General features: G+C 38.2%; 3 long non-coding RNA genes across 3 annotated transcripts in view; 2 read left to right on the forward strand and 1 right to left on the reverse strand.

The window, feature by feature from the left end:
- LOC146488994 (uncharacterized) overlaps nt 1-22401 on the reverse strand; it is a 377056-nt gene that overhangs the window by 335503 nt on the left and 19152 nt on the right. The gene's annotated exons all lie outside the window — the stretch shown is intronic.
- The window catches only part of LOC146488999 (uncharacterized), a 360510-nt gene that overhangs the window by 295565 nt on the left and 42544 nt on the right, over nt 1-22401 (forward strand). The window lies entirely within an intron of this gene.
- Nucleotides 16277-18004, forward strand: LOC146489015 (uncharacterized). The gene is made up of 2 exons (XR_014863780.1): nt 16277-16787; nt 17826-18004. It is a non-coding gene; the product is annotated as an uncharacterized LOC146489015 (long non-coding RNA).

The raw sequence follows: 22401 nt of genomic DNA on the forward strand, positions 1-22401 counted from the left end.
CTTTCCAAATATATATCATGGTGAATTGCTCTCCAATGTTTTTGATTGATTTGTCTTATTATTTCAGTCGACGTAGGCGATTCCTTCAACCCATGGCCAGTGCCTTCACGTTTCCCACCTCTTCTTTTCGTGTTCCGCTGGAGACGCGAGCCATACTGTTTTTAACCAAATATGATAAAATAATATCATAGGATCAGCAAAAGCATACTCAGAAACAGGTTTTCAGTAAAAAAAAAAAAATTGAAAATCCAGTAAAACACTGGAAAGATTGAAGCGGATTTCTAGATGTATTCGACGCTTACTTTTGATTTCACGTTGAGGTAGACGCTTTTCAAACTGATAAAACTAGTGTCCAGGTCAGCGCGGTCACAAAGGTGACTGTGTCCCATTAAGGTGGCCCAACACAGTTTGCGCGCGCTTTACAGATTCTGTTAATGATGCTATTAAGCGCGCGCTAGGGTTGTGGTAAACAAATTCTATCGATCCCTCGATTTTATACCAAATGGATCACAAAGGTGAGTTTTGCTCTTAAAATAACTCAGTTTCTCGTTTGTGAATCCTTCTGCATTTATCACCGAACAAAGAAAGTGAGTTCACGAAGAGCTAATCCTTTTTGCAAGCTTTATATCTCTGCTGAGAAAAAAAAAGTTGTGGCTGGTTGTTTTAATGGAAATGGACTGTTTCAGTTCTAAGGAACCGCTCGTTAGAATTTCGCGAAATTTGACAAAACAGCAGTTCTCTAAAAGCGTAACTCGCCTACAAACAAAAACCAAAATCTAACAGAGGGTAACTTCAAAAAAACATTTAAGAGTAAAACCAACATTTACAGAAGATCTCTCTGTTAAAATTACATGAAAGCAGCGTCACTATGTCAGTATTTTGTTGGTTTTTCTGGATACAAAAAATGGAAAGAAATCTAAAGAGTGCGTTTTCTAAAAATTAAGGAAAACCATTATTTGTGGACGGTAAATAGCTTGCTGCGTTGCCATGGCATTGGCACCTTGCTCAACAAGAAGTATTAAAATTTATTTCTACTTTGTTAATGTTGCACCATGCTAATTTCGGGTACTCAGAAGTACGTAGTTTTGAAATAATGTTTACTAACACCTGTATACTGGAAAACTGTGTTGGGCGACCTTAAGCTGATTAGACGAGTGTCAGTGTCGAACTTGCAAAGTAAATATTTGACAATTTGACGATATGTCGATATGTCGGTTAGAACTGAAATACATACCTCTTAGGCCCGGTTCATACGTCGAACTTTACATGAGCCGAACCTAATATCTATTAAGGTCGACCCAAATAATTAAGTTCAGACGTCGAACCTAACTGAAGTCGAACTTAATTAAAGCTGAAGTGAGAAAGTAGATTTTCGTGGTCAGCGGCTGTTGTTTTACTCAACAAAATTCAAAATGGTGGGAAAGATGAACTCTGACATGGAAGAGATTGTTTGGTAAAATAATGAAGACAGGCCAAAGACTATTGGTCGAGATAGGAAGAATATGAACATCAAAGCTAATTGCTCTTACGAGTAAGTTTTTCTGTACGAAAGTAGGGAAGGGTCTTTGTAGATCTCTCTCAGCAGAGGCTGATTTTCTATTAAGTGCCATTTACTCATCTGAATTGTTTTAGGTTAGGCACAGAAGGGCGATATTCCGTAACAAACGGCGAATTGTTTTTGCGCGTTTTTTGTTTGTTTTGTAAAGCCGACACTCTTTCGTGGAAGTTGACAATTCTGAAAAAGTTTTATCTATAAGATTATCGAGGTAACCTCTGTAGCGTAATCTCTGTTTGAATAGAGTAATGTTTTTTTTTTTAATGTTGTTTTTGAAGATTTTGTTCTGAGAAGTCTTGAGGCTTCGCCTTTGATATAGCCTGCATTGGAAAGTTTCTGTCGATTTGAAGTGCGTGTGCACATCAAGAATAGACTTCTTTTTTATCTTTCAATTATATTCAGTTGTTTCGAAACAAGAAAAACAAGCACATTCCTCTTTTCCCGCCATCTTGTTCAGAATGAAGCTTTTTGCAGAAGCCAAGTCGATAAAACGCACAGACTTCTGGGATAGATATGATTTATATAATTTATACGTCAGGTATAAATTATGCTTCGGCACATGTAAAAGTTCTATGCGACTGGCGCAGTCGGACCGCTGAGGAAGCAGCTCTTAGGATTCCATTTTCCGTGGCGTAGATATAACATTGCTTGTTTAGTTGATATTTTTAACATTTTTAAACTGTTTATTAGCTGAAATTGGTCTGGTAGTAACAGAAGTAAAACCACACAACGTTTGGAAAGCCGTTGTGTGTGTCATATTTTTAAAAATATTCCGATTTCCAGGTAAGAAACGCCGACCTTTTGAAGCAGTATTTCGAGCATGTCAATCGACCGATATCTTCGATTGACTCTTAACCTCGTTCTTCACAGACAAATTTAAGACTGACGCTTTTTAAAAAGAATGATTCGTTCTTCTTGGAAAGCCTACTTCCAAATTTATACACGTGGAATTAAGAAAGAAAAAGAACTAGCGTTTTCCTGTCACTGTGGCCCTTCATGCGCTTATCCGCCGTCGCCAACAGACAGTAGTCTCAGAGGTAAAAGACTCCATTCGCCTGTTTGCATTCTTGAGAGTCTAGATCAATTACAAATTAAAATAAGTATACTATTTCAGTAGGTTTTTTTGGCTGCACCTATACGCTTAAATAAAAAAAATAGAAACATTTCTTACCGCTCGTTCGCGGCGATGTTTGGCACTAGTAGCTACTAGGACTGGACTTGTGGTCACCACTTTAGCATGGACAGTTGGCGTCACATTTATACCGATGCCATCTCAGTCTTGGGATGATTGGCTTGTTACTCACTTTATCAATAAATCAGAATCGACGCATGAAGTCGTCGTTCGTGAAGTGCTTGGATCATATCGACTAGTTTCTGGGTCAACTTCCATTTAGCCCGCTTTTGTTTCATGAAATCAATATACTTCTTTCTGAATTTCCCTGCTTCATCATTATAGAACAGTATAGCGTGCAGAACTATGCCCTTCTACTTATCTGACAAGGCAGCACATTCACCCACCACATACCTTCAGTTCAGTACAGAGAATGTAGTGACAAATGAATAAATGCTCCGTGGCCGAGATACTGGGTCAACGTCACAAGTTTGTTAGTTCCCAGTCTCTCAACTGCTCTTTTTTGTGTTTAATATGGCGGAAAACGGCCTATTTTGGGGGATTTTGTCGTCTGATAAAAACAAATCGAAACATGGAATACGATTTATTTCTTCGCAAAGCGTCTTAGACGTGCATACATTTTCGAAATTCATTAAGACTGTGTAGGGGTGATAGGCACTTTAAAACCACTGCACAATTATTAATGAGTTTTTGAAACGTCATGTTTTAATGTCGCTACTTTTTATTCTAAAATTATACCTTTAACTTGGAAACAGCAATTTGTGTGGAATATTTAAATAAAGAATTATTATTATTATTATTATTATTATTATTATTATTATTATTATTATTATTATTATTATTATTAAATCCAAGCCAGGACGCAGATCTACAGTACCAAGCGTCAGTGAAGACCACAGCGCACACCGCCACTAGTCAAGAAAATTGTTTCACAAGCCCATGAAACACCAGATGATGCCATTGTTAGTTCACATACAGTAGAGTGTGCGAAGATAAAAAAAAAACGAAATGTTTCGAGCAAGACTGAAAGACATCAAGAACTCTCTTACTCTGAAGACACAATGCCCTGTTGAACTTTCTTCTGAAAAAGGTGCATCTAACTGGCTGACAATCATACCGATCGATGAAATGGGCTTCACTCTGAACAAAGGCGAGTTTCAAGACGCTCTAAAGTTCAGATTCGCCGACAAGCCATCTATTTGCGTGTGTGGCGATGTCTTTAATGTTGATCATGCCATGGTCTGCAGGCGTGGGGGCTTCATAATACAGCGCCATAATGAGCTAAGAGATCTTGAGGCAGACATGCTCAGCATGGTCTGCAAAGATGTCAAGATTGAGCCCGTCCTCCAGGAGCTCACGGGAGAGTCACTTCCAAGCGGAGCTAACAGGGCTCCCGACGCTCGCCTAGACATCCATGCCAGAGGTTTTTGGGAAAGACAAAGACCAGCGTTCTTCGATGTACGGGTATGTTACCCCAACGCTGATTCTTATAGAGACCTGGACCTCAAGCAGATATACAAGCAGCGCGAGAACGACAAGAGGAGATTGTATACACAAAGAGTGATGGACGTGGAACAGGGAACATTTACACTATTAGTATTTACAACAACAGGCGGCATTGGAGAAGAGTGCAAGAGATACCATGACAGGCTGGCAGAGCTAGTCGCAGCGAAGAAAGGAGAGATTAATGCTCCCAACCCATGAAAATATCGAACAAGATAACAACAACAAATGTATGGGAGAAAGGGGGTAGGGGATGAAGTGCTCGAGTTGCCAATATTATTGGAATCTTACAAGATGAGACAGTTACAATGTAAGGTGGTTGGGAACGAGAGGACTCACACAATAATAACATTTGTCACACAACAACAACCAGGCTAAAGAGAGGTCCTAATCCTCTCTCTGGAGTCCTAATCCCCAGGCCATGAGAGGTGGTAATCCTCTCCCTCTTTTTCATGAGTCCATCAAGTCCCCAGGCTACAGAGAGGTCCTAATCCTCTCTCTGGGATCCTAATTCCCAGGCCCCCTGGGGACAACCACAACAACAACAAAGGTTTAGCTCATTGTTACCATGATAAGAAGTTCATTGTTACCATGGTAACAAGGATATATGGGGGGCCCATTCTGCCACCAAAACTGACCATGTGAGTCTATGGGGCAAAGGGGCGACCTGTATGGAGCACTTCATCCCCAAAAATACACAAAGTGTATTCCCCATAGACGAACAATGAGAAGAAAATAAGCTCATAAAATCAATCTAGAATATACAAGACTGCAAATGGAATTCGGCCATCGGAAAGTGGCCGACTAATGCTGTTGGTAAGTTTCGGGAAAAATCTTGGAACCCGGGCCCCTTTGTATCCAATATCTGCACCATACCTAAGACTGTTACATAAACTCAAGACAAATAAATGGTCTGGGTGGTCAATAAGCACCCTCTCTAGGTTATTGACATTAATAGGAGTGGGTAAGGACCCAGTGAATGCTTCACTTTCTCCGGGAAGGGTTGGAGTGAAGGGTTCCCTTGTGTCCATCCCTTGCAGTGTCTCGATCGTGTTCCCTGGGCTCTCGTAGTTTCCCTGGAAGTTTGGGATAGTCACGTCCCGGGTGTGCCCCTGCACACTTGTTACAGACATGTTTGAAACTACAGGGGTCCCTGTTGCACCACCCACTACGGTTGAAGTTATGGCAAGTGCCTCTGCGCTCGGCCCCAGTTGAGACACTACTAGTTTGGGGTCCATTTGAAAAAAGAGGATACTCCTCCTTTAGCACAGATGGTGCCACCGTAAATATCGTAAGCCATAGCTGCTGATCAATTTCCGACCACACACGGGTCTTATGTTGACCAGCTTTTTGGCGGAATTTATAATCATAAATTGCCCATCCTAGACCCTTATGTACCCGTGCAGCATACCTAATCAAGCTAAGGTACTGTAATAGCTCTTGGGAACGCAGAGGGAACTTCTGCGTGAAAACGCTCATATACGTCGTGAACGCGGTGGTCCACTGATCAATTTCTGTGATAGAGGTGGATGTTTTGCCTTTCTTTGAGACTCGAACAACTGAATTGTCAAGGATGAGCACCAGAGTATCACCCTCATTGAACTCTGCTAGACTTTTTGGAAGGAGCTTTGATAACTCAAAGAACTCACCGGACTGTATATCCTTCACGTATTCCGCAGGGATGTCCTGGAATGGCGCCGCATGTTGACATACATTCGATGGAGTTGCTGTTTGCTGTAGTGTGACAGGCTCGATGGCTGGTGTGGCGGGAATGGGATTTGAAGCTGTTTGCGAGGAACTTGGCTGCAAAACCTGAACAGCGGCCAGAGCTGCTTCGTTGGCGAGTTCCCTCGAGGCAGCAGCGATAGACTCCTGAACCAGTTGGCGAATTGTATTTAATTGTCCTTGCGAGAAGGTGGCATCGTTCGCATTTGCGTTGACCACATGGTCTTGGGAATTTACACCCACGTTGTTTGGTAGATTTGGTTCTCGCAGATTTGCGTTTGAAGCCGTGACTTGGGGACCAGAACCTCTTAGCCGGTTCAAAAGAGTGGCCCTGTTGCCGGTGGAAGCAATCTTCTTTTGTCGGCACAAGTTTCTTAGTTGTTGGACCGAAAAACTGTTCAGAAGTGCGGCATCGGCGACCACATTCCTCTCTTGAACGCGGGACTTTCGACGAAGCGGCGGCATTGTCCTTGTCTGTGTACGTAAACTTGAACGGAAGTTCGTAGAAACAAACCGAAACACACTAAAAAACTCCGCTAGAGCGAAGTTCAGACGAGTAATAACGGCAAAAATTCACAATTAGCTACAATTTCTCAAACAGTCTCTGGGAGGTCAGAGAACTTGAAGTGAACTACAGTGTGAAGATACGGCCGCATGGTCTTTGACTGACATGAAGGAAAAGCATGAATGTGATTGGTCTAGAGCTAACGCGTCACGAGGGGAAAAAGAGAATCTTGTCACGGTGGAATATTGCGTGACAAACAGTTTGTTTCAGAAGGGTAGCTCATCTCAATTCTCTGACCTCCCTTTCATGGTTGTTTGCATTAACTTAAATTTATATTACTTATAAATTGGCTACTATGCCACCACTGTCTCTTGGATACGTTCTAAAGTTTCCTTTGTCATCGTTAGGTCGGCTTTACTCTGATTTAGAGGGTCAAGAACAGTAAGAAGAGCAGTGAGAAGCAATGTTCGAGAAGCGGACTTTGAATTAGATAGATGCCTCGCCATAATCTAGTTCCTATGATTATTATACATACTTTGTCTTGTTTCTTTTTATACAATATAGTTTGATAGGTTTTTTAATTAGGTAAAAATCAATAAACGAATAAGAATACTATTATAATTTGATGACATTTGGATTTTTTTCCTTTTTCTTAAAAAAAAACTGTGCTTGAAAATAGTCTCTCTTTTTTTAATCGAAAAGAATTGTAAATAGGTTTTAATAGCTCTTTTCTCTACTTTAAACCTGTAAATAACAATTTACTCGGAATATTTTTTCTACTTTTTCTACTTTTACCTTGTTATTATCAATTTTCCTTGGAATATTTTAATAAAGAGATCTAATTATTATAAAAAAGTAGTATCGTAAAACATGCCAATGATACTGTATGATCACAAAGAAAACAACTGGCTCCAAATTAAGGAAAAACGGCCAGAGAAGCTTAACATGTACATGTATTGGTCACAATTCGAACGTGTCAAGCTAAAGGATAAATTGAAGGGTATTTTGTTTTGCTTGTTGTGGCATTCACTTTTGGGTTTTCAAAATGTGGTCATATTAAGAGATGAATGTATCTTTTGGTAGTCAGTAAAAAATTAATACTATAATCATCATGATATATTATTATTATTATTATTATTATTATTATTATTATTATTATTATTATTATGTTTATGATTATGATTATGATTATGATTATGATTATACTTCATCTACACTGAAGAAAGATCTTTATGTCAATGAAACTCTATGAGTACTAAAAGTAGCTGACATCAAAATGATGACAAATAATAATAATAATAACAATAATAATAATAATAATAATAATAATAGTGGTAATAATAATAATAATAATAATAATAATAATAATAATAATAATAATAATATTAGTACTAATAATAATAATAATAATAATAATAATAATAATAATAATAATAATAATAAGGAAGATTTTAAGCCCAGTCCATGGCCTCATTTACACCTACCAGTATATGTTTTAAAAAACGACTGGCACCAAGTAAAAGAAATGTTCGGGAAAGCTGAAGCTTTTTTAAAAGGAAGGGTACTCCAGACATTTGTTATCGTCATATTTTTAAACAGCAATTCTTAATTAGCGTGTGTAATAAATTATATAACCAAAAGCACATGTGCCTTCCGAGTCGCATTATCATTGGCAGTAAAGGAGGTCAGATTATTGATCATATATTCTGCTGCGTGTGCGTTGCTGGGTTACGATCTCTTCCTCACATGTACGCAGAAGTACAAAATACGGACCACTTTTGTGGCTAGAGCCTTTTCTAAAAATCAATCACTCCTAATTGTTAAATCATTAAACTAATAGAATAAAACGTTCTATTGCACGCAAAATGAGAAAAAAAGACCGTTTATATTGATCTGTTGATCTCGTTTCTTTGCTGTCGATTTGTCGATACCCTTAGGGGACACAATTTTAACTTTTTCAACTCTGCAAGGGTAGTTTTTGGAGTTTAGCCATTTTGCCCGAGGTATATTACATAACTTGAGCTTCCTAGCCAACAAAGCTTGTTATTGATAAATAGAATATAGAAATGTTAAGCAATTTGCTTAATTGGCATAATGTTTTAAGCCATAGCTAAAGCATTATCTAAAAACAAGTAAAATAATGGTAAGATATTTATATACCGTACACATCGCATAGTCTCATGATGGTTTACAATTCTTAGTGGTGAGATTGGCCTATGACGCTTGATCGAAAACACCCAATGGGAAGAATAAACATGGACCTTCACTTGTAGCATACTCCATATGGTAAACGTGTTAGCTCTTGACCTCCTCCTCTCCAGATAAATTCCCAAACTGAGCCAATCATCTGTTAATACTTGGTGAACAGAAGGCAGCATATCAGAAGCGGCGTGGTCGGTGGAACAACTTCGGTGGCTAGAATAGGCTTGCCAACAATTACATTTACACGTCGAGAACAACTTCAGAATACGAGTTCCCGCAACTAAACCGCCTTGCACGTTTCTCATAGTAACAATCAAGAATGGATTCAAAGCGTCTCTTTATCCTGTTGACTTTGTTGCTGCTTGTGATGTGCATTCTGATGGACCAGGGAGAAGCTTTTGAGGAGCCGAGAAGAAGAAGGCGACGAAGATGTGTCAGACGGCTGAGAAGGTGTTCCAGAAGAAGGAGTAAGAACGGAACAAAGGCATATCTCATAAAGCCTTTAGATATGAACGATGCGTGGACAATCTTGGTAGGTGTTTAGTTGATAAGTTCCCACCCCTTTTCTAAATCACATTATACGGGCTTCCATAATCACACTCTGTGAACATACCGAAACAAACAAACAAAAGAGAAGATCATTAGAAGGAGGTTTTTTTTTCCTTTCCTTTAGTTGCTACTTGTTATCGTTGTATTGATATATATGCGTTATTGACCAAGCGTGAGGTCAAGATGGTTGGATATTGGCCAAGTTCTTTTTTTGCGTTTTTATGGACCGAGACGAAGTCGAGGTCCATAAAAACGCAAAAAAAAAACGAGGCCAATATCCAGCCATCTTGACCGAACAAGCTTGGTCAATAAAGGATTTATTATATGGCTTTACCATCAAGTTAAAACTACAATAACAAAACAAAACACAACATGAAACTGCTCAACTCGGAAAGAAATTCTTCATAGCCGGCCGGTGCAAGATTTATTTTCAGTGCACCTTTGGATTAGAATGTAATCGTGGAAAACAAGGAATCCTAAATTATCTTAGGGCTCTAACTTTATAATGGCTTAAGGGAAGTGTACAATTATCGACAACGAAAAATTTAGATTTTCGCAAGAGCGGGAAGATTTGAATAGAATCCGGCAAACTCGCCATTTTCACGCGATCGCGCGGTGGCGTAAATAATATTTTTTTTTTACACAGTTTTCGGCTTCCAATCATTAATTCTTGAATGAAACAATAGATTTTGAGATTATATGCAAACATAAGCCGAAAAAAAGAGCAGGTAAATCAGAAAACTGGGCGAAACTTTGACAAGATTTGTTGTTTACAACAAGCAAGACGCGGCTGAATTAAAAACGTCAGCTTCTTCGGCGAACTTAAAAAAAAATACTTTTCTGAACTGCTCTAAACACTAACCGCAACTTCCACTACGCTATGATTTAAATACAGTCATTGCAAACCTAGAGAACTTATCAATTTGGAACTCGACTGGAGACAGTAAGTTTTTCAAAATCAATTCTATCTAAAATACTACACGCAGAGCAATTCACCGGCTCAACTCACATTCATTGTAGCTGAAACGAAGTTTTCACTACACCAGGACGTTTCCATTTTCTTTCCTTTCCTTTAGGTAAATGTTGAGAGTTTACGGAACTTTTTAGTGAGCGTTTTCCCCCAAAACAACGAGAAAATCGAGGAAAACCCGCATTGTTGTTGGGATTAAACTTTCGATGCCAAGCGGACGGGCAACGGGTAATCCCGAGCGGGCAAGATAGCTCTATCTTGCCCGCTCGGGTAGCCAATCACAGCGTAGAATTTGACTCATCTTGCCCGCTCGCAGAGCCAGCCATATAATAAAGGGAAATACGGCATGTTTCCGGGAAACGTAAGCGTTCATCTCATGTCGGTGAAATTCTTTTCGAAAGAATTGAATGGCCTAAGAATATCGAATTGAACAGTATTTCATCGGTTTAAATTCATCTAAAAATGTTTTTTGTAGGAAGGGAAATTGATGCATGTGGTTCAGAAGGCCAAACAAGAACGGCCGAAAGTGAAGGGATGAGCTTCTGTATAGAATATTTTTTGAGCTAAGCAGATCGGAACTCATCAATCTGTGCTAGTTTACTATGAATCCCTTTTAAAGACCAGAAAGGAATCTTGAGAGTTTTTCTGACAATAAAATTCGCTCCGAAGCAAATATTAACCTGTATTAAGGATTTTTTCTTAATGACACAGTATCTTTCACAATCGGATTGTTTCATCGAGTGATGTTTCTCAATGAGCTATCCTGCGTAGAAATCTTGAATAAATTGCCATTTTATAATTGTTTGATTGCTTATTATGACATTGTCGTAGAGCAAAAAGTTTACAAATACAGGGAGAAAGGAAGGAAGTTAGATTAAAGAGAAGCCGTTTCGTTTCGGCACTAACACTAGAAAATTCGTTAACAGCAACTGATGTATAATATAATCATTTATATTCAGTTGGCACCACAACTATCAAACACATGTATTCAAATAAACTGCTTGAAAAGTTTAAAGGCCCTTGCAATAGAATCACGACGCTGATATCCAACCGTTAATCTCAGGGATATGATCATTTTCTATTTGTTAAGTTTGCTTATTTCAGTGTGTGCTAAACATAATTTTCCTGTATGCTTCTCTTGTTGGATTGCTGACTTTAATTTCGTTTGCTGTTTTCCTTCTCAGGCTTCAGAAAAAGAATAAGATGTCAACCTTCAGACTTTGAAGCTCTGTCTCTGATTGACGAAAATTGTGAAATTTCAAGGAATCATTTTTCATAATCCTGTAGTTAGTTTTAATTTGTAAAATTTTAAGCTTAATCAATGAATTACGATGCCAACTTAAGATTCCATGTATTCAGAGAATTATAAGAGAAGTCAAAACAAATGCAATGTTCTAATAAAATGAGTTTTATTGTGAACAAACTATGCAGTCAGTATGTCTATAGTAAATTTTAAGGATCCAGCGCTAGTTTATTCCTACATAAGATCACATGTTACACAAAATACGATGCCATCTGCTTTCTTTTAAAGCCAACAAAGGGGACATCTAATGGCATACAACGGCGGGCAACGGCGAAAATTTCGTGAATAAATTCCGTAAATAAATTAAACTTCACGCCTCTATTCACCCCGATAAAATGAAGCTAGCTCTGTCATAAAGCTTTTATTTTAGAAGAATATCCCATTCGTTAACCATTTTTCTACTAATGGTTATGGCTTGTCTTCTTAAGGTATTTAGTCGACTCTGACACTAGGGCCATTCCGATTCTACGTTGTCGATTTGTCAATAACCTCACGTGACATAATTTTAACTTTTTCCTTCTTTCATGAAGCTTTTATTTTAGAAGAAGAGATCGTTTTTGTTAGGGGAGGAGACGTTTCACATTTCAAACTATCGAAGGGATTGATGTACTTATTTTTATGTGCACGAAACGTTAGGAAACAGCCAATGGATCACTGGATATTTACTGCACGGGACCATTTTCACAACGAATTGACACATCTCATTCAACGAATGTTATTTTTATTTTAATTTAGCTGCTGATTACAGTGGGCTCTGTCGTCGCCTTCTTTTACATCCAATTGAAGTTATTCAAAAATTATCTTGGGAGGTCTAATACTCCGCCCAGATCGCGTAATTTGCACGCGGGCTTGTACATCCCCCTCCCCCCCCCCCCCCCCCCGAATTACGGAGAGTGATTTCTTACCCTTTGCACCTCGGGAAAATCTTTGTCTATCTGTATTTTGTGGCATTTCTCGTTTCATTGAACTACATTGATGTCTTTGTATTTTTCTAGCAAGTTTAACCTCTGCACCGGTATGTTAATCATACCTTTCTTGGTTTGTAGTCTCATAGTGCGAATCTTTCCATCTTTACCGGGAAATGTTTTCGTGACTCTACCACTTTCCTCTGGATATGTTGTCTTCAAATATCAGAACGACGTCGTTTTCTTTTAAAGGAATTTCTTCTCTTGTCCACTTCAGACGGTCAACCCGGGCAAATATTCTCGTACCCAACGAGACCAAAAAAGATCTTGAAGTCGGTGCTGGTAGCGATAACGTCCCGAGAGCGATACTTCAGCTTTCTCGGGTGGATTGTTTGGTGCACTCCCTAGATCTCTGCCAATGCAAGCAAAGCTAGGGTGATAATTAGTCCGTCTCTAACGTCATCTCCGATTTACGTGAGGGGTCGCGAGACAATCAAAGCTTTTATATCTGTAAGGACAGTCATAATTTTTGTGGAATAGAAATAGAAAAAGATCCATGATCTTTTATTCGCAGTTCAAAATGTATGTTTCATATATTTACATTCAATTATTCATTCTTCAAGGGGTTTATTACGAACTCACAATATGCCAAGCTCCCGGTTGGCTTGATAGCTCAGCTGGACGAGCACTGCACCGGCATGGTAGCGGTCATGCGTTCGAATACCATTCTAGCCTGGAGCAAATGTGAACAAACTAAAAGGAAATTTCCAGTTTTGCATCGTTGTTATTGTTTTCAATTGATAATGCAAACATGGGATTTGTGTTGTGTTTGCCATCAATTGCTCTGCTTTAAAATATTCAACTTTGGTATCGTGAGCAAATGTGATGAAAAAGTGTACGCAATCTGTAGATCTAGGTATGTTGCGAAACTGAGGCAAACTAGCATATTTACCCCCGGAGCAATTGTGAATAAACTAAACGAACATTTGCAGTTTTGCATCGTGGTTTATGTGTTCAATCGATGATGCAAACGTGGGATTTGTGCACTGCTTTCTGACATTTGCTATGCTGTAAAATATTAAACTTTGGTATAGTAAGCAAACTTGAATGGCATTGGTACACTCGTTTACCTGTGTTGTTAAACTGACGCAAACTTTAAGCACATATCAGATTTAAGCCACATTTGCACACAAATTGAGCAGAAGCAAATTTGTTTATCTGCGTAACATTTTTATCAAAGGCAAATCTGCGTCAAATTTAGAGCCTTAAATTTGCTTCAGGTTTCCTCCAGTTTCAAAGTTGAGTAAATCCGTTTCTTCGCGGAGTGTTAGGTAATAAGTTCAATTGGATTAGTGCGAACAAAGGTTGTTTACGTGTTTGGGATCGAAACATCAAATTTGTCACGTAATAAGCGACCCCTGCAAAGTTAACAAAAGTACTAAGGTTTAATAACTAAAAGTTTCCAGTGAGAAAATTTCGAGTCGCATAATTTTTGCCATTATCACGATCCTGGGGGATATTCTCATTGCGGTGAGACGACGTTATTTGCAATAATGTCGTCTCAAAATAACGGTTTCCGATTGGCTCAAAAACTGTCATGTAAGCATGACAGCACGGCACTTAAATGGGTTCGGCGCGCTCAGATCAAAATTTTACTTTTGTAAATGAAGATGCGACGTTGGATGGTGTTGTTTATTTCTTTTCATTTGAGTTTACAAAGCTTCTGATACTATTTAAGGACCACTTATAATTTTTTTTTTTTTTTTTTTTTTTTTTTTTTTTTTTTTTTTTTTTGTGGTGAAGATGTACCATATAGAGCGGATACAACTTTTTCCTTGAAGGTAAGCGAAAAAGAATGATTATAAATTCGATGAAGAGAAATTTACTTAAGAACGGTGCCTACTATTGTTGCTGCGCATATGTTCTGCCCATTTTGAGATACTTGGGATTCCTATGGATTGTGCCTACCAATACAGGGATATCTTTGTGGGCTTTAAAATTATGCGAAGAAAGCAGACGTTAGCAAGTGATCTTGGGTATCCAAAAAGAAAATTAGGGGTAACCATGCATTTTTCAGAGATAATAAAGCTTCAATTTTGAAGAAAGCGCCGTACATTGCTTTGTATTTTGCTGCTTTTTAGAATAATTGTTGCTTAGTTATCTCTAAAAAAATGAGTGATTACCCCCAATTTTCTTTTTAGATTTCAATAGCCGCTACTAAGATCTGCTTTTCCCACATAGTGATAAACCACGCAAAAATACTTCGCTATTAGTAGGCACCAACCTTAACAGACTTTCTTGAGTGTGTAAACGGCCACTGTAAATAACAATGAGCTTAAATTCAAATAAATTATGGCATTTTCAAAGCCAAATGGTCTGTTTCTTTTCTGATGTCTCTTATCTCTAGAGAAAAATTGCTTCAAGAGCTCTGCTGCGTTCTTTTTCATGGCTCAGGTCTGTCAATTTTGATCTTCTTGTCGTAGCGCCGAACGCCAGACTCGGTAATTTTTACAGTATTCTTTGCCACTTGGTTTCTTTCAATTTTTTAAATCTCCACGGCATCTAAGCTAGGATAACAATGCTCTGTTTACGTACTATTATGGTTGCTCCTTTTATTCTTGCTTCTGGTTGTAAGGTTTATTCATCACTGTTTTCATGTTGTTGTTTATCTCCCGGCGGTAACAATTTTTTAATAAAATTTGATGGTAAAAAGTTCAAACCTACTAGCTCGTTTATTTATCAATGGTAGGTGCTTTATGGACTGCAAATTTTTGCCTTTTCTTTGTTTTGACGTAAAAATTAAAGACAAAGATTCAAAATAACCCGCCCGAGAAAAAAATTCGCGCACGGATATTACCATGGCTACAGTTTGACTGAAGTAAGAATTTCTCTTTCAATCAGCGTACGATTTGTACTCCTCTTCAACAAATTGTTAGTATCGCATTAAAAAACTAAATTTGATTTGAGACGGCATTACGGCTTTATAATGACGGCATTGGGAGAATATATATTGCGAATTGGGCTCCGTCGCTTCGCGACTCCGCCCAGTACGCAATGTATTTTCTCCCAAGAGGCCGTCATCATAAAGCCGTAATGCCGTCTCAAAATCGAATTTACTTTATAGTAAAGGTTACAGGAAATATATTCTGCCGCGTGTGCGTTGCTGAGTTACGATCTGGTCCTCACATGTACACAAAAGTACAAAAACCGATCACTTTACTCGCTAGAACCTTTTCCTAAAATCAATCACTCCTGATCGTTAAATAATCAAAGTAATACAATAAAACGTTTTATCGCACGCAAAATGACAAAAAAAAACCGTTAACACTCATCTCTTCATCTCGATTTTATGTTGTCGATTTGTCGACATTGGAAATTGGACATTGTCCTCATTGGACACAATTTTAACATTTATTTCTTTCGTGAAGCTTTCTTTTTTTTTCTTTTTTTCTTTTGAGAATTGATCTTTTGTGTTACGGGAGGACACGTTTCATATTTCAAACTATCGAAGGAATTGACGATCGTTTCATATGTGCGCGAAACGTTAGAAACAGTCAATAAAAATAATGGTTATTCATCTCAAAAAGATGAAAGGACACAAATGCTTGCAAAGTTACTCTTTGATATTTGCACTGAGCGAGCTTTTCCCTTGGTAATTTCCCCAAGGTCAGCTGTTGGAGTTAAATCATTTTCCCCGAAGTATATTACGTAACTTGATCAGTCCTGGTCAGAGAACTGCATTATCCAAAAATAGAATAAACAAAATGTTAAGCAAGTAGCTTAATTCGTAATGATATTTTTAAGCCATAATTTAAGCACTATCTGAAAATCAGTAAAATAATGGTAATATGTTTATATACCCCACACGTCGCATAGTCTCATGACGGTTTACAATTCTTCTTTAGGGTGAGATTAGCCCATTGGCGCTTGATCACAAACACCTAATGGGAAGAATGAACGTGGACCTTCATTCGAGCATATTCCATGTGGTAGACGTGTTAGCCCTTGACCTCCTCCCTTCCGGATAAATTAGCAAACTGAGACAATCATCTGTTAATACTGGGTGACCAGAATGCAGCATATCAGAATCGGTTAGGTCGGTGGAACAACTTTGGTGTTTAGACTAGGCTTGCCCAACAATTACATTCACACGTCGAGAACAACTTCGGAATACGAGCTCCCGCAACAAAACCGCTTTTTAGGTTTCTCAGAATAACACCCAAGAATGGATTCAAAGCGTCTCTTTATCCTGTTGACTTTGTTGCTGCTTGTGATGTGCATTCTCATAGACCAGGGAGGAGCTTTTGAGGGGCCGAGAAGGAGAAGGAGACGGAGATGTGTCAAAAGGCTAAGAAGGTGTTCCAGAAGAAGGAGTGGGAGAGAAACAAAGGCAGTTCTCATAAAGCCTTTAGAAATGAACGATGCGTGGACTATCTTGGTAGGTGTTCAGTTTAAAAGTTCCAAAACGTTTTCTAAATCACATTATATGGGCTTCCACAATCACAGTCTGCGAACGTACAGAAACAAACAAAAGAGAAGATCATTAGTGGGAGGAAATTTTTATCGATAAAGGGATAGACAGCATGTTTTCGGGAAACGTAAGCGTTTAGCTCATGTCTGTGAAAATATTTTCTAAAGGCTTGATTGGCCTCAGAATCTCGAATTGAACAGTGTTTAATTGGTGTTGTCCGTCTGAAATTTTCCTAGCAAGGGAAATTGGTGCATGCGGTGCAGAAGGCGAAACTAGCCCGGCTGAATTGGAGGGATGGGTTTCTGTTTCTAATTTCTGTTTTTGAGGGTAGCCAAATCGGAACAGATCAAATTGTGTTAGCTTACTATGAATGCCTTTTAAAAGACCTGAAAGGGATCTTGGAAAATAACGTCTGAAAACAAAATTTGCTCCGACACAAATATCAACCAGTATTTAGGATTTTTTTTTTTTTTTTTTTTTTTTTTAAGGAAACAGTATCTTTCACAATTGGACTGTGTCATCGATTGTTGTGACCGAATGAGCTATCCCGAGTAAAAATCTTGAATGAATTATCATTTTATGATTGTTTGATTGCTTATTATGAAATTGTCGTAAAGCAAAAAGTTTAAAAATACAGGGAGAAAGGAAGGAAGTTAGATTCAAAAGAAGCCGTTTCGGTTTGAAACTAACACTTGTAAATTCATTTATACCAAACATGGATAATAAAACCATTTGTATTAGGACCACAAGTTTCAAACACATGCAGTAAAGTAAATTGCCTGAAATCGGAATTTTTTTTTTTTTGTTTTGTTTTTTTTGTGGAAACGGACATCAAAGGCCCTTGCAATGTAATCAAGACGCTGATATGCAACCGTAGATGTCAGGGATATGATTATTTCCCACTTTTTAAGTTTGTCTATTTCCGTAACTGTTAAACATAGTTTTCCTGTATGTTTCTCTTGTTGGATTGTTGATTTTAATTTTGTTTGCTGTTTTCCTTCTCAGGCTTCAGAAAAAGAATAAGATGTCAACCTTCAGACTTTGAAGCTCTGTCTCTGATTGACGAAAATTGTGAAATTTCAAGGAATCATTTTTCATAATCCTGTAGTTAGTTTTAATTTGTAAAGGTTTAAGCCTAATCAGTGAATTACGATGCCAACTTAAGATTCTTTGTATTCAGAGAATTATTAGAGAAGTCAAGCCAAATGCAATGTTCTAATAAAATGAGTTTTATTGTGAACAAACTATGCAGTCAGTATGTCTACAGTAAGTTTTAAGGATCCAGCGCTAGTTAATTCCTACATAACATCACATGTTACACAAAATACGATGTCATCAGCTTTCTTTGTAAAGCCAACAAAGAGGACCTCTAATGGCATGCAACGGCGATAATTTCGTGAATAAATTCCGTGAATAAATTAAACTCGACGCCTCTATTCACCCCGATAAAGTGAAGCTAGCTCTGTCTTAAAGTTTTTATTTTAGAAGAATATCCCATTCGTTAACCATTTTTACCAATGTTTGTCTTCTTAAGGTATTTAGTAGATTCTAGCACTAGGGCCATTCCGATTCTATGTTGTCGATTTGTCAATAACCTCACGTGACATAATTTTAACTTTTTCCTTCTTTCATGAAGCTTTAGAAGAAGAGATCGTTTGTGTTAGGGGAGGAGACGTTTCACATTTCAAACTATCGAAGGGATTGATGTACTTATTTGTTAGGAAACAGCCAATGGATCACTGGATATTTACTGTGCGGGACCATTTTCACAACGAATTGACACATCTCATTCAACGAATGTTATTTTTATTTTACTTCAGCTGCTAATTACAGTGGGCTCTGTCCTCGCCTTCTTTTACATCCAATTGAAGTTATTCAAAAATTATCTTGGGAGGTCTAATACTCCGCCCAGATCGCGTTATTTGCACGCGGGCTTGTACATTTTCCCTCCCCCGAATCACGGAGAGTGATTTCTTACCCTTTGCACTTCGGGAAAATCTTTGTCTATCTGTATTTTGTGGCATTTCTCGTTTCTTTGAACTCCATTGATCTACCTTTGTTCTTTAAACAAGTGTAACTTCTGCACCGGTATGTTGATAATTCCTTTCTTGGTTTGTAGTCTCATAGTGCGAATCTTTCCGTCTTTACCAGGAAATGTTTCCGTGACTCTACCACTTTCCTCTGGATACGTTGTCTTCAAATATCAAAACGACGTCGTTTTCTTTCAAAGGAATTTCATCTCTTGTCCAATTTAGACGGTCAACCCGGGCAAATATTCTCGTACCCAACGAGACCAAAAACGATCTTGAAGTCGGTGCTCGTAGCGATAACGTTCCGAGAGCGATAGTTCAGCTTTCTCGGATTGGTTGTTTGGTGCATTACCTAGATCTCTTCCAATGGCAAGCAAAGCTAGGGTGATAATTAGTCCGTCTCTAACGTCATCTCCGATTTACGTGAGGGGTCGCAAGTCAATCAATGCTTTTATATCTGTTAGGACAGTCATAGTTTTTGTTGAATAGAAATAGAAAAAGATCCATGATCTTTTATTCGCAGTTCAAAATGTATGTTTCATATATTTACATTCAATTATTCATCCTTCGAGGGGTTTATTACGAACTCACAATCTGACCAGTATTTAGTTAGAGAGACATTGCACCGGCATCGTAGCGGTCATGGGTTCGAATACCGTTCTAGTCTGAATATAAATCCATGACCTCATTTACAATGTACCAGTGTGTGTTCTAAAAAACGACTAGCACCAAGGAAAGAAATTTTCGGGGAAGCTGAAGCTTTTTTACAAGGAGGGGTATTCCAGGCACTTGTTATTGTCATTTTCTAAAACAGCCATTCTTAATAAGCGTGCGTTATAAATTATATAACCTAAAGCACAGTCACGTGCCCCCAACTATAAGACGTCGTAAATAAAGCATGTCTTTAAAATAACTGTGGCACCCAAAAAGTGGAGAATATAAGCCAGTAAACCTAGAACGTCATCAGCACCAACAATAAGCCCTTTGGCCTTTGTTTTGGCCTTTGCATGATTATCCGAGTGTTAAGACAGCGTGTGCAAATTAAAACTTTGCTCTATTAGCAAATATGATGCAAATTTGCTGATTTAGAAAACAAAACGAAATCGTGCAAATTAACAGGCATGCTCCTGCAGCAAACGTGAGTGTGATGCAAGCTTAGTCACTTATTTGACTAGCAATGTAAAATAAGGGCAAATTAGCACATTTACTCCTGGAGCAAATGTGAACAAACTAAACGGAAATTTCCAGTTTTGCATCGTTGTTAATGTTTTTAATTGATAAAAACATGGGATTTGTGTTGTGTTTGCCAGCAATTGCTGTGCTCTAAAAAATTCAACTTTGGTATGGTAAGCAAACTTGAATGGCATTGGTACACTCGTTTACCTATGTTGCAAAACTGACGCAAACTCCAAGCACATATCAGATTTAAGCCACATTTGCACACAAATTGAGCAGAAGCAAATTTGTTTATCTGCGTAAGATCTTTATCAAAGGCAAATTTGCGTCAAATTTAGAGCCTTAAATTTTCTTCAGATTTCCTCCTGTTTCAAAGTTGAGTAAATCCGTATTTTTCGTGCAGTGTTAAGCAACAAGCTCAATTGGATTAGTGCAAACAAAGGTTGCTTACGTTTTCAGCATTAAAACATCAAAATTGGCCAGGTTATAAGCGACCCCTGCAAAGTTAACAAAAGTTCTGAGGATTAAAAAGTGAAAGTTCCCGTGAGAAAATTTCGAGTTGCATAATTATTAGCGGTAAAGGTGGTCAGATTACTGATTATATATTCTGCCGCGTAGATGTGCGTTGCTGAATAACGATCTGGTACTCACATGTTCGCAAAAGTACAAAATACGGATCACTTTTGTGGCTAGAACCTTTCCTAAAATCAATCATTCCTAATCGTTAAAACATCAAACTAATACAATAAAACGTTCTATCGCATGCAAAATGAAAAAAAAGCCGCTAACATTCATCTCTTGATCGAGATTTTATGTTGTCGAGTTGTCGACATTAAATATTGTCCTCGTTGGACACAATATTAACTTCTTACATCTTTCTTGAAGCTTTTTTTTTTTTTTAAGAAGTGATCTTTTGTGTTACGGGGAGGAGACGTTTCATATTTCAAACTGTCGAAGGGATTGATGATTCATTTCATATGTGCGCGAAACGTTAGAAACAGCCAATGTACATAATGGTGATTTATCCCAAAAAGATGAAAGGACCCAAATGGCTGCAAAGTTACTCATTGATATTTGCACTGAGGGAGCTTTTCCCTTGATAATATCCCCAAGGGTAGCTGTTGGAGATTAGCCATTTTCTCCGAAGTATATTACGTAGCCTGAGCTTCCTGGTCAACAAAGCACATTTTTAAAAATAGATCAATATAGAAAATGTTAAGCAATTAGCTTAATTGGTATATTTGGTATATTTTAAACCATAACTTACGCACTATCTGGAAATCAGTAAAATAATAGTAAGAAGTTTAAATACCGCACACATTGCATATTCTTATGACGGTTTACAATACTTCTTTAGGGTAAGATTGGCCCATTGGCGCTTGATCGCAAACACCTGATAGAAATAATGAACATGGACCTTCACATGACGCATACTCCATATGGTAGACGTGTTAGCCCTTGACCTCCTCGATTCCAAATAAATTAGCAAACTGAGCCAATTATCTGTTAATACTGGGTGACCAGAATGCAGCATATCAGAATCAGTTAGGTCGGTGGAACAACTTTGGTGGCTAGACTAGGCTTGCCTAACAATTACATTCACACGTCGAGAACAACTTCAGAATACGAGCTCCCGCAACTAAACCACTTTTTAGGTTTCTCAGAGTAACACTCAAGAATGGATTCAAAGCGTCTCTTTATCCGGTTGACTTTATTGCTGCTTGTGATGTGCATTCTCATGGACCAGGGAGGAGCTTTTGATCGGCCGCGAAGAAGAAGGAGACGGAGATGTGTCACTAGGCTAAGAAGGTGTTCCAGAAGAAGGAGTAGGAGAGAAACAAAGGCAGATGTCATAAAGCCTTTAGATATGAACGATGCGTGGACAATCTTGCTAGGTGTTCAGTTTATAAGTTCCAAAACGTTTTCTGAATCACATTATATGGGCTTCCACAATCACAGTCTGCGAACGTACAGAAACAAACAAAGGAGAAGATCATTAGTAGGAGGAATTTGAGAGGTCTTTTCATATGGATAACTGTTCGTTTTCATTTGCTACTTTAATCGTTGTATCGATAAAGGGATAGACAGCATGTTTTCGGGAAACGTAAGATTTCAGATTAAGTCTGGGAAAATATTTTCTAAAGGCTTGAATGCCCTCAGAATCTCGAATTGAGCTAAGTAAATTGGAACAGATCAAACTGTGTTAGCTCCTTATGAATGCCTTTTTAAAGACCTGAAAGGAATCTTGGAAAATGACGTCGGAAAATAAATTCCCTCCGACGCAAATATTAACCTGTATTAGGGATTTCTTAAATGAAACTGTATCTTTCACAATTGGATTGTGTCATCGATTGATGTGGCCGAATGAGCTATCC

This window comes from Pavona decussata, unplaced genomic scaffold, assembly GCF_977016875.1.
Source record: "Pavona decussata unplaced genomic scaffold, jaPavDecu1.1 SCAFFOLD_6, whole genome shotgun sequence".
NCBI classification, from domain to species: Eukaryota; Metazoa; Cnidaria; class Anthozoa; order Scleractinia; family Agariciidae; genus Pavona; species Pavona decussata.